Source organism: Solea senegalensis, linkage group LG6 (genome assembly GCF_019176455.1).
Source record: "Solea senegalensis isolate Sse05_10M linkage group LG6, IFAPA_SoseM_1, whole genome shotgun sequence".
Lineage (NCBI taxonomy): Eukaryota > Metazoa > Chordata > Actinopteri > Pleuronectiformes > Soleidae > Solea > Solea senegalensis.
The window spans coordinates 17,715,095-17,729,469 of record NC_058026.1 but is presented as its reverse complement, the minus strand read 5'-3'; positions in this window follow the sequence as shown (position 1 = coordinate 17,729,469).

Below are 14,375 nucleotides of genomic sequence, written 5' to 3'. Positions count from 1 at the left end.
TCATGACGCTCCCTCCTACGCTGGTGGTAAATGAACATGGCCAAACCCACAAAAAATGACAGTATTGAAATGACTGGTTCTCAACCTGGCTGTCAGAGAGAACAACCTACATGCACTAAACTGCACAAATATGCAAATAAGCCATCAGATCCTTGCAGACTGCTGTTTCGGTATCATTATACTCGATGATCCTAACCTGCTCCCCTCTGTCCAGCCATTGGATTGGTTCACTGGTTGAAATTGAATGTACTCCCTATGAGTATGTTGTTTGTATCATTATCTAATTGCTTAAAAATTGTTTGGTTTTAATAGGCTTATAATTTAATATGAACTTTACAGAGGCTGCCATTTGTGCTGCCGTCTATCCACTCTTGTCTGACTGTCTTCCAAACCGAGCTGGGCAGTTCAATTTTGAAATACAAAATTGTTTCTCGATTGCCGTCGGGCAACAGTGTTTCTAAACTGCAGCATGGAGACAATAACCACATTGAACTTGTATGTTTCACAAACAGAAACTCGCACCTCCCCACAGCAACATCAGCGTGGACCAGTTCAGACGGTATATGTGCAGACAGAAAGTATTCAATGTGTTCAAAAAGTTTCCAACATCTTGTGCAATCCATGTCCAAAAGAAAGCTTTTTTTAAAAAAAAAAAAGCAAAGGGAACCCCATGAGTATTAGTTTGGTTTTGCTAATAAAGAACTCAGTGAGAGCAAATCAAAGACACTCACTTACTTTTCGAGAGTAGCTCGAGATCACAGGCCCTCTGATCCTCAACATACACACACACACACACACACACACACACACAATGACTGCGGATTCACAAATCCCTGTCTTCTCTCAATGACCCTGCAAGTATCTTTGTCTTACTCCTGCCCCAGCTCCTTGTAGAGCCCATGTATTTATCAGAGGCTCTTCTCAGATCACTGGCTGGCAAACTGCTTCTCCTGACCAGGAGACATAGGGCCGGCTGATTTTCATGTTGGATGTGTTACAGTTCTCTGTGGCAGCCCAAAATCCCATATTGAGCCCTATCAGTTTTAATTGGCATTCTCGCCTTTGAAATGCATGCAGTGATTAGGCCTAAAGAGCCCACTGCTTAAGCCCCCTCCTTATCATCGCCTGTGGTGCCTTGCCACCACATAGCACACCATTAATACACATGCACGCACACATACAAACACGCATGCGGCTGACACATTGTTTTCAATCAGCATGTCTCTCACTAATAAAATTTGACCTAAAACAATGTCTGTGAATGCACAAACAGAATCATCACCAAACGCTTTGATGAATACATAACTCCGCACACCCACCTGCGCACAGCCAGACAGAAGATGTGTGTCCACATTCAGATTTAAACCTAGTTCTCCCTAATTAGTGTGAAGAGATGAGAGCAGAGCAGGTAGCCGCCTCTTCTCTACCTCCAAAGCTTCAGCAGACACACAGACACAAGACCTGACTTATCCCCCACTGAAAAGAAGGAGAGAGAGAGAGAGAGTGAGAGAGAGTGAGAGGGGGAGAAAAGCCTGTTTTAAAACATTCAGCAACAGCTTAAAGGTGATTCAGTGTGTCAGAAAGTTTTTGGTGATCAACCCAGTCGTAGTTCCTTTTCTCCCCCAAAAGACATGCATTTCATTTCTTCAAGTTTAAAGAGTGTTTGAGGGTATGAATGCGGATAAAGTTTCTATGAAAAATAGAAAGCAGGGGATAAAGGAGTGATCTCGGAAACATGAAGAGAGCGAGAGATTGAAAAAGTGAAAACGGTGATGACTTTGCCCAAGTTATAGAGATTTGATGGAAGAGACCAAGATGAAAGATTCATACTGGGGTGAATAAAGCAGTGGAATAGACTTTGCAGGCTGATGTCCAAAACAGATTTAGATAATACAAAACAATAGAAGTTATCACCACACTGTCATACACAATCCTTGTATGGCCGCCTTCCAACACCACACAAACAAACTTTGATCAGCGCTCATGTGGGACTTCCTCGTAACTAATCACCAAAGTGCAGTTTGAGCCGAAACAATAGATGAATCCAACAAATGATTTGTGTGTTCCACCATCTAGCTGTGCTTCCATTACTGCGGCGACAGGTCGCAGTGACTCACAGCCTGCAGACAGTGACAGCAGCACGGAGAGTCGAATTGACGATGTTGGGCGGTGACCACAGGTACTGATGGAGATACATTATGAATGGCAGTGGTGAAGATTTTCCTTTCATAAATAATAGTCAATGGTTGTGACAAACTGCAGAAAATGTAGAAAAAGTACTATACAATGGGCTTTGCATGTACTACTGTATAATGCTCATGAAGAATATGTGAATGGACATTTAAAACAAGGCTAAACTTAATAAGTTTTACCACACAAAGGGGCCATAAGCATCATTAATAAGACTGCAAATAATGAATACAGTTAAATACACTATTTCTCCAGAAAGGAACACAAATATGATTTCAGAAATTCAGCTAAGTGTATTTTATAGAAGGCCAAAGAAAAGGCATAATCAAAGACAGTCCTCACCCTGTCATCCACCTGCTGCCCTCTGGCAGGCGATACAAGTGTATCAGAACCAGGACAAACAGAATGTTATCTAAAGCCATAACCACACTGACCTCACACATACACATGCTGACCCAACCGCCCTCTCCCCAATACACCATCCCTGTGCAATAAAGTAAATGTGCAATATCACCAGCCCACCTCCCCCTTCTTGTGTAATAAAGATAATCATTTAAGGCAAAGAAAGTACAATATGCACAATACACATCTAAGTATTTTTTTAATCTCTTATTTGTCCATTCATCCATGGTCTACCACTTTATCCTCCACATGCGGGTCGCCGAGCTGCTGGGGCCAATCATAGCTGACATAGGGTGAAAGGCAGTCCATCACATGGCCAACAAATAGACAGACAACTATTCACTCACACACCCACAAATGTTGAGTGTCCAATTAGCCCGTGCGTGTTTTTGGACATGTGGGAGGAAACTGGAGAACCCCTCCACTAGACCGGGGCGCAAACCAGCAACCTTCTTGCTGTGAGGCAACAGTGCTAGCCATAGGCTCCACTGTGTGGCCCCATCTTTCATTTGTATGTTAGAAAAATGTGTGTACATTTTGTGTTTTGTATTGTCTGTCTTGTGTCCTGTGGTACCCATTTATGTTTGCCATACAAATAAGTTATCGTGCACCTTAGTATTGTCTTCTGCAATTAAGCTGTACCTTTCTAATCTATGCTAGAAAAAATGTGTGCCTCACTTTCAATGCTCCAAAAATCCTAAAAAAGTAGAGCTAAAACATGAAATACAGTACATATGGAATTCCATTCCAATGTTTCATCTGGACCAACCGCCTGATTATTAGTCCATCATTACTGAGAGGCCCGTGGAGGTGAAGGATGGCAAGACTCATGCTGGGCACAAAAAAAAGATGTCGACCTAAAATACGTCGTGCATTGTGTGTGAATGTGTGTGTGTTTAATGCTTAATGGTGCAGGTTCTAATTGCAGTTGAAGCCTGAGAGTGTTACGAGGATGGCATGGGTAGAATGTGGGATGAAGCTGTGAAGGGATGCAGAGAGAAGACGAGAGATGCAGAGCCAAGCAAATGCCAGGGATATTAATGAGGGCCAGGCGAGCTCTACCTCTCAATAACATCACAGTGAGCAAGAGAAAAGAGGCAGAGAATAAGGGGATTAGAAAAAAGAAAGAGGAACAGTGGGGTTTCATTACATTAGAATGTTGCTCAAGAATTTGCAAACTTAGGCAACTGAGTGTCTTTTTCACCCACATGAACAAATCCATTCATTTGCAACAATACACTCAGGCACATGGGACACATTATGTAGAAGGAAATGCACATGAATGTGTGCTTCTATCCACTGCTGTTAAGTGAATTATGAGGAAGTCGGGAGAGGCAGAGAAATATGTGAGGGTGGTGCAGGACATGTATGAGGACAGTGGTGAGGTGTGCAGTTGGCGTGACGGATGGGTTCAAGGTGAAGGTGGGATTACATCAGGGATCAGCTCTGAGCCCCTTGTTTGCAATGGTGACGGACAGACTGACAGGCGAGGTCAGGCAGGAGTCGTGGACTATGTTGTTTGCAGATGATATTGTAATCTGTAGTGAGAGTAGGGCACAGGTGGATGAGAGCCTGGGTCGGTGGAGGTCTGCACTGGCGGGAAGAGGAATGAATCTTAGCAGGAGCAAGACAGAATACCTGTGTGTGACTGACAGTGAGAGAGGGGATACGGTGAAGATGCTAAGAGTAGAGGTAGAGAACGTTTAAATACCTGGGGTCAACCATCCAAAGCAATGGACAGGGCGCAGGAGAGGTGAAGAAGGGAGTGCAGACAGGGTGGAGAGGGTGGTGATGAGTGTCACGGCTAATGTGTGTTAAAGTAAAATGGAAGGTCTACAGATAGACCATATGATATATGGCTTGGAGACAGTGGCACTGTCCAAAAGACAGGAGGCAGGGCTGGAGGTGGCAGAGCTGAAGATGCTGAGATTTCCGTTGGGACTGACCAGGATGGACAGGATTATTAATCAGTATCTTTGAGATGTTTGGATACAAAGTAAGACAGACAAGACTGACATGGTTTGGCCACGTGCAGAGAATAGATATAGTGATTATATTGGACAAAGGATGTTGAAGATGTCGGGCAGGAGGAAAATAAGAAGACCACAGAGAAGGTTCATGGATGTTGTTAGGGAGGACATGAGGACAGTTGACGTGACAGACGATGACACAAGGGATATGCAGATGATCCGTGTGGCGACCACTACAGGGAGAAGCTGGCCCAAGAAAAAGGAGCTTCATAGATAGCAGCAGTATGTGGTGCATAATTGAAAGTGTAAGTCACCAGAGAAGAAGGATCATACGTTGCAAATTGACGACATAAACAGAGAGCACTAGAGCATCCCACATTTGCTTCTTGCACTTAGTCATGGGATGTTGTGGTTTACTCATTTGTCCAAAAAGGAGGTAGAGCCCGCGCACTCTCTCCATGCCACAAAACTCAATCTGGTGTGGATCGAAAAGGTCGTCAATAAAGTTGCGTGGCATGGAGTAAGTGTTGTGCATTAGCTCTACTTTTTTTCATTTTTGTATTCTTCTGGCCTTTGACATTTACAAGAAAGAGGTGACGTGCACATCATTTCTCTGTCATCCTTATCAGTCCACACATTACTCCTCGTGTCTGCCATTTCCGCCATTACTCCAGTGCAATGAAAAGTGGAAGTCGGAGTAACGTCTTTTAATCACCTGTTTTCTAAACATCATCCTTTATTCCCTGAGACTGTTTATGATACATTTCCCACCTCCCTCAAGCGTAAAGACGTAAATGCAATATTTCAAGACTTTTATTACTGCACAAATTGATAATGCCCATAAAAAAAGGCTGATGGAAACCAACCCAGTGTAATCTGTTTTAACCAGATACACAGAAACATATATATGTGTACTGTATATATATATATATGCATTAAAATTTCATAGAGTTAATAATTAACAGTTACTTCAGCTGTTCACACACACACACACACACACACACACCTCTCTGCATACATAACAGCCACTCCTGGCATTTGTCACATGCAGGAAAGGAACTCGTATGTTATCACTGCATAAACATTAGAAATAAATGATATCAGTGAGAGCGGAAAAGAAAGTAAATTAAGCTTTCTCAGTAATCAACACCGAATATAAATCATGAGCGCTTGCCTAATTGATTCCATTACATTTCCACCTGCCTTCTGACTCTCTCATCCATCCGCGTATTGTTTATCTGCATTTTACGGTAGATGGTTGAAAAAGGAAGCCCATGAAATTTCTTTTCGTTTTATTTTTCCTTTGTTTCTTTAAGCGAACGCCTTCATTCCCAATTAGCTGTGGTGCACAATTATCAGAGAATATTTGTCCTTGTACAATGAACTCACTAAGAATCAACCTTCTGATACAGAAGTTTGCGTGCGGGTAATACGTTATGATGACACTCTGTTTGTTTTTTAATAGAAAATGGACCACATTACGCTCAAAGGTAATTTATGTGCAGCTTGATGTTAGCGGTTGTAAGTAAGCATGTTCAATGACTCTTAATTGGGAAATAAATCACACGGTTGTCCTGGCAACAAACACTTAAGAGTAGTAATGGCAAAGTAAAGGTATGCTGATGGTATCGCAGTGCTGGTGTGTGTGTGTGTGTGTGTGTGTGTGTCCACCCATGTGTTTTCACTACCTTAAGCCCATTACCATAAAACTCTTGTGTTAATGCTACAGCAGCAGGACATGCTTCTTTCTATTAGGCCTTATTTAGTCTGTATTATTCTTACATGTGCAGTTTACAAGCTTGCTCATTTAAAGCAATGACAAATGTTGAAAGGACAATGTTTCTAATTGCGTACAGTGAACAAAAACAACATAGTTTGCCTTTTCCTTTACTTTTTACTATGCTTTTTTTTCAGTTCTCTTTCTACTTTTAAATCTTTTCCTTTTTCACCTTCCTCTTCATCCCTTCCCCGTTCCCTCTCTGATCTCCTCCTGGGCTTTGTCCTCCTCTCTCCAGTCCCCTTCAGTTCTTAAAAATGGATGGAGACAGAAAGGGCATTAGTGTAGATGAATGGATAGGGTGGCCGAACACAATCTGGCCCACTTCCGCAGACAATTTAATATGGACTCGCCCATGGTTACTGCACCAGGGCACTGCACTAAATCTCACTTTGACTTGTTTTGATGGATACAGATCAGACACATCAAAACAGTGCCGCATGTGTGTGTGTGTGTAGGCATGATGGATATGACAGACGATCGGCAGACGGGTGATCTGTGAGAGGTAGAAGCGATAATTATAGTATTTATCTCGGTTAGGAGTCACGACTGCCTGTGCTGCAGTACATGCACATAAAAGGTTGAAATGACTTTAAAAGCAGTCCATCAATTCAACACCTGCACTGCTCTTTTTAAAAGGAAGCAGACTCTACATAGAAAAAGATGAAGTGTACAATTTAAATGAACATTTTTCCAATGCAGAATGTAGACTGATGTCGTATTGGTTATTGTGGATTATGTATATATACATACATATGTATCGTCACTATTGTCACCACAAATCAACCCCAAATGAAAATAAGGAATAATTCTGAGTTGTTGTTGTTTTTCATAAAAGGCTTTTTGAGAAATTGCTCAGACTTAAATTTTAACCTGAAGTGCATCACAATACCAACAATAAAGTATTCCTCTTACTCTTATTAAAACCCCTGAAAACGTGACAAGTATGTCTCCTTGGCATTAAATATTCATGACTAAAAGTGCAACAGTCAGTTTTAAAAAAACATTACTTTTTGCAAAGAAATTAACACTTAGAAACATGGCGTACCACTTTTATCAGAACTGTGTGGGTGTCATTTCATTTAATTCCATTGACAGTGAATAAACAGCCAAACAACATTTTATTTCTGTTTTTGTTTTTTTTCTTAAATGGTGATATTATCAATTTGATTTATTTGTTTCTTCAGTAAATGTACCTATTTTTCCATCCTTGGTCCCTGGACAAATGATTCACTCTGAAAAATAAATACTAAGTTGACTGTGTTGCATTTTTGTTACAATTAGAAGTTATATTTTAATACATGTGGGAAAAATAAGATTGAAGAGAGTCTCTGCAACACTTATAATCAAAGAGATGCAAGATATTAACAGAAATTTGAACATAATAAGACCACAATGTTCTCCACAGTTAGGCACAAAGCAAAATAAAAAGTGCACCTGTGCTTTTTGTAACGTTATAGAATGGCCCAGTGCTGTTACTGCTACCACTTCTATTAGAAGTAAATGATTCAATTGTTCATTTTGTTCGATAATTTAACTGTTATTGGTCTAAATAGCTGCGGCTAAGAGAACAGGTAAAACTTTGTGGCTTGTGTCTGAATTAGCACTGTCACTCCGTCCTCTGCTACCAGAATCCCTTAAGTCAAGATAAGGGACAAATCAATGGTTTGAAAGTCACTGGGCGATCAGTGCACAGTCATTTATCTCCACTGACTAAGTGAATCTGCCACTATCATTAAACAGGTTAATCAACAGAGAGCAGTTCAAAGTAACAACTTCAGTAAGATGCTATAATTGCTCCTTATTTCAGGTAAATCCCATCCAGTATTAGGTTTATCATATGTGGTATATTTTCTCATTGACTTAATCCTGCCGTCTGTGTTTCCAAGCTGTATACAAGGTCGGTGTCTCTCTCTCTCTCTCAGGTGATCTCTCAGACTCCTCCCACGAGGTTGAGGGTGGTCCACTGGGGGTCCATCCCATAGACTAATTTCCTCTAGTTCTATTAGTTAGAATTCCGATCTTCTACCTTTTATATTTTTTGTGATTTGTATCTGCTGAACTTTCTGTACATGTGACACCAACTGCATATCTGTCCGTCCTGGAAGAGGGACAGACAGTCCCTGAGCTCCCTGTAAAAGGATTTTTCCTCACTTGATCCTGACATTGGTGGCCACTCAAGAGAAAACTAATTTTAGGCACTTCCACAAACTGGCTTCACTCTTCACAACTGCGGACAACATGTCTACAGCAAATGGCACTCGTGGATTTGGAGGCGTTTCCTTAAGTTTAGCTTGTTTACCAGCAGAAAAAAGAAAAGAAAAATCACTGCTCTAGGCCCACCACTCAAGAGGATTGTTTTCTTTTGGGCATAATATGCAATAAACCAACAGAAGCTTCTTCTATTCCTTTTAAAAGCCAGGTATTCTGGCACATTGATAGATTGCTATAATAAAGCAGTAATAAGGCAGCAAGAGAAAACCACCACAATATTTTCCTGCACTCTGCTGAATTTAAGGTCCTGGTCACACTTTCCACACTCAAGTATCTGCAGACGTCCGCGACGTCATCTACTCATCTATGTGGTGGTCTGTGTGGACTCTACATGGACAATCTGAGCACACCGAAAGATAGGGTCCACGTGGATTGAATGCACCAGCTACACATGTTCCAGACCGGTTGCCTTTTGTTTGGTCAAAAGACACAACAATGAAGAATGTAACCATGGACCCTTGCTTGAAGCTATATGAGGAGTTTCACCTGGACCCACTTGTATAACTCAGCCCTCACAGAATATGATAACATACCAATGAGAGCGAATGGCATGGAATGTGAGACTGACAGAAAGTATAGTCCAGCCCTAAAACAGTTTTACGAATAACTGGCCTTTGATACAAGAAGTAGGTGTTGTCTACTCGTCATCTACTATAAATCTGAAAATCTTTACAAGAAATACAGCTAGAATAATTCAACTGCAATGTCACCTTGGATTGGTTTCAACTCCCCATGTGACTGCCAAAGGATAAGCGGTATGATGGATGGTTTAATAATGATGTTAATCATTGGCAGAGTGAAACGGTTCATGAGAGGCTATCTTGCTCTCAGCTACAGGACCAGAACTTTGAAGAGCGCCTGGAAATTCAACCCTGACAACTACAACTGAGCAGCCAAAATACAGTGCAGCGTGTTTAACACACTGAACTCTGTGCGTTTCCATGTTGCTGCTGTGTCCTTTTTGCTCGAACAAATTCTGCTGTTGACCTCCTGTTAAATTTAGTGTGCAGTGTTTAGTTGGTATGCAAAGAACACCAAGTCCTTTCTCAGTCAGAAAACTGACAAAGAAGCATTGTATCAGTCGAAGTTTATGTGGAGTGTTAATATTCAGCCTTGGCTTTAGAGCTTTGAAAGGATTATAAGCAAGTTTCATCACATAAAAGTAATACCACCTGGAGGGTTGGCAACTTTGATATCACGATGTGATCGGAATATGATTGGAAATGGTACAAAAACAGTGCAGCAAAGGGGAGAGAGGATATACAAAGAGGTGATACACAATAATACAGGGATTTGAGAGGAGGAAAAACGGAAAAATGATAAACAACACAGGAAGGGGAAAAATGAGGTATAGATGAAAGCCACAAAGAAAAAGTAGTGTAAGACAAAGGAGTTGCATGGGAGAGCAAAACAAAGGGCAACAGGGAGCCGAGACAAAGACATTATATAAGAGACAAGATAAGATATTAATATTACGTCAAAATGGCTCCGTTGAGGAGGTGCAGGAGAGGTCAGGTTTGCAAAGGGAACTAAAGACAAGGGCTTGTTAAAGTCATTATAAAGGATTTAATATAAATCCTTTAATACATACATTAAAACAAGATGCTGAATGTCACCAGCAGGTTCCCCACGCTATAGGTCACATATAGAGTGGATAAAAGGCGTATGACAATCCTGAAATAGTAGGCCTGGTCTGTTTCTCCTCTTTCACAAAGACTATTATTTAGGTATGGAATAAGATTATTTGATTTTACAGATTATTCATTCACGTTCGTCAACTCTTTCATATACAATATATCATATTATTCCTTCTTCTTGCTCCAGCTGCTTTTTATTCCTTTCTTTTCTTGACTTTGATCACTTGAGCTCCCTCTTCCTCACTTCTTCTTCTTTTACCTCACCCCCTTCTCACTTTCTTTTTTTTTTTTATCTTGCTGATAAGGTTTCTATCTAAGCTGCCAGTCAACTCTGATGCCAAGCAGATGCAGATAATGCACTGACATCTCCTGCAACCGCAATTAACTAAAGTTCTGTGTCTCCTTTCTGATAAAAAAGAAGACCAAAAATCATTTCCTGTCTGCATCTCTCCCCTGTCCCATTCTTCCTCTGTCTGAACTACCTAGCGAATATGTGATCAGAGTGTTGGCACACATCTAACTTTTGTACCTAACAGCACAGACACAGCCGATTTCACTCTTTTAATCTTCAGTCTTTCTCTCAGTATTTCAGTATGTGTCGAGGCAGAATTGGGAGCTTGGCTAATCTCATTTCCAAAAAGTAGGTGCGGTTAATTTTGTTTGCAAGAGAGTGTGCACGTGTGCAAAGTGAATGAGGATAAACTGTCACAGCTGCTCCGCTTCTTTCCAGAATTACACGGGGAACGTGTCAGCAGCGGTTAATTCGCTCCTACAAATTAAAACACAATCACCTAATAGGAGTACAGGGAGGGAGGCGGGATCTAACAAGATTTATGAGAAAATGAAAAGTGATTGGATGTGAAGTTTGAATTAGAAGAAAGCAGTCTGATGTCAGACTCTATGAAGGTGACTGACTGGACCAGAGAGTGGCCAAATCTCGCTGGACCCAATTCTATCCAATGCCTGTCTATCAAATTAGTGTGATGTAGGTCAGCCCCTCCCAACAGTTTGGTTGGGGAAGCAACTTGCCAGCTATTAATTACAGAGGAGTTTCAATAGCCTCAAATGCCCTTTCCTGCTTTTCTACTTCATGCTTTCCTGTTCACCTGCATGGCTTTACATTCATCCTAAAACTTTACATCCACAAGAAAACACAAGTAATCATTTCACACCACTATGATGAAGGACTGCTCTTGCAGGCTAAGGATCAATAGGGATGGATGACATAGCAAAAAACACAAGTCAGGTCATTTTGATAACCATTGCAATAAATGTCAGATATTATATATTATCTTTAGTTATTTTTTAAATTTTAGTTTAAACCATACAGCTTAAAGTAATAATATGCATTATACCTCCAAGTGGGCTTGTGCAATTCATAAACGCTATATTGATATACAGTATATTGAACTTGATATTTAACAATTTATATTATGATAATTGTTACTGAATTACTGCCCAGCCATGTGTGTTATGAAAGCAACGGACTGACCAATAAAAAGAGGAGTCCGTCAAGGATGTGCCATGTCACCTCAGGAACAATCAACCGTGTCAATATCAACAATTTTAGATATGGAGATGATACCACCCTTCTCGAAAAGGTCATCTCGAAGTCAGAGGCCCCGCCAACTTGCCACTTATGGACCAGAAACTTAAGCATCTCGTCACCTCAGATGCCCGAGGCAATTAAGGAATCCGACGGAGAACAAGTTTTACAAAAGACACATACAACAAACTGACATCCATATTCAACGATCGAAAACTGTCGATCACAGTCAAAGCGATTACTCAAAGCCTTTGTCTGGTCTACCCTCTACGGCTTAGTGCTGAAACTCGGTGGAGATGTGCTTTTACCAACGCATGCTCTGGGTCTCGTTTGTTGACGAGGAGGTGCCTCGAGCAAGAGAACTCTTAAATACAAGCAGGCATTTACAATCTCATTCAATCAGGAGAGAAGTTCTTCAAGACCTGAGCTTAACTAAAAGAATTAAGGGAAAGCAAACATGTGGCGGTCAGAGAAAATCATTTCTCAATCATTTCCATCTTGGATTTGTCAGGCAAATTTGGAACACAGTGCGGGATAAAAATGTGCGGCACATGGCAGTTCGTCAAACACCGGATTGGTGACAGCACATACAGAGAGACTGCACTACACCTATCAATGGCCTACGGCTGACCAATCAGATCATAGGAAAAACTGTGTGATAATTTTTACTCCACACTGACAGGGACATGAATGAAGTGGGGAATATTAGAGCTATGCACAACCTTTTTATAGACCTGTCAGCTCATGTTGCTATTCCAGACTTTTCATGTAATTTTGAAAGAATAATGTTGTTAAGAAAATACAAAATTACTCTTTTTCATCACCAGAGGCCAAAACAACATGAGGAGACTGTTTGAAGATAAATGGAAAGTAATCTTTTGTCCTTTAATGGAAAAATTATCATTTCACTGTCAAATATGTCACCTGGTAATAAATTAACATTTCAGTCAGATGACCTCATCAGACATGAGCTAGTTCTCTGCAGTCTGGCACGACTTTAGCTTTTCTTTAAATCTGGATCACAAGTCTTTAATCGTTCGTTCCTCATCAGACAAAAGTGAAAAAAAGCAAAAAAATAACAAAACAAATCAGTATGGTTGTAAAGCTAGAACCACCAAGAGTGATCCTCACCAAGCCTGGACATGGACAGGATTGACAGATTGATACATGTATGTCTTTATCAATTCTGTGGATGGTCGTTTTGTCTGGTTAATTCCAATAATGAATGGGGCATAACAATCGATTTGGGGCAGCTGTGGTGCAGTGGACAGGGCAGATCGTCTTCCTACAGGAAGGTCAAGGGTGTGATTCCCTGTAGTGTACATATCGATGTGTCCCTGGACAAGACACTTTATGCCAAATTGCTCCTGGCAGCAGCTGTACCAGCAGCATATGAATGGGTGTGATGTATTAATATGTGTGTGATTAAGTGAATGGCAAAACTGTAGTGTAAAGCACTTAAAAAAACTTAATTCCTGTATATGCTGAGGCCAACTTTGATTACATTGATTAAAAATAATATAGAATGTTTATTGTCTATTATCATTATGTGTTTAATGTCTGTCACTATCACTGAATATATGAATTGCTTTTCATCATATAAAGCTGTAGTAGATGGGTTAATAAACATACACAATAAATCAATGCTAGTCCAGCTCAGCTTCTTCCCGCACAGGTCCAGTCACTTTCTAACATTTCTGCTTCAAGATTACTAGACGGATGTTGTTTAACTGTTTAACTGTTTAACTCGTTATTCACTCACAAAGATGTTGAAGTCATTTCCTGAAACCAGCTAGAAGACAAGAGAGAGAAAGAGCAACCATTTATTTTCTTTAACCATCAACTATGGCTGAAATCTATATTTGGTGGAAAGTAGGAGTGTCACAGAAGTGCTGGTGACCACATGCTGCAACTATAACTTTCATTTCTCAAACAACATGGGATGTCACGGACGTCAGTAAGATCCATACGTTGACTGGTAATTGTGACAATCAATTATCGTAATGGAAAATTGCAGAATAAACTGATATATATGAACTGATCTCAAGAATGTCTCCATATAACCTTGTAACATACCGACTCCCACTTCTGTCTAACCAACCAAGGAGAATACAACTCACAAAGGCAGCTGCTGTTCTTATGTCCTTCTTTCCAGTGATGGGGACGAGACCGCCTATGCCGAGACTGAGTCGAGACTGAGTCGAGACCGAGTCCGTTGGTTTTCAAATACACTCGAGTCCGAGTCAAGACCGAGTCCTTTAGGAGTCGAGACCGAGACCATAAAAACATGTCAGTTTTCATATTCATGACTTAGTATCACCCCAGTTAATAATCAACAGTTAGGCCTACAGACTAAGCTGGATTGGGAATTGTTTAGAGGAGCAGTCTTAACGTTTTAATATGGACTATGCTTTTACTATCATTAAAAAAATCCCTATCACATGCATCATCTTCTGCCTATTTTTATAAACTGCTTCAACAGTGCTGCTCTGTCATCAACATGTTAAGCCCACCCTGACTTTTTTAATCATAGTTAGGACATAACATGAACAAACACGCAAAAATGTGTTGCTCTCGAG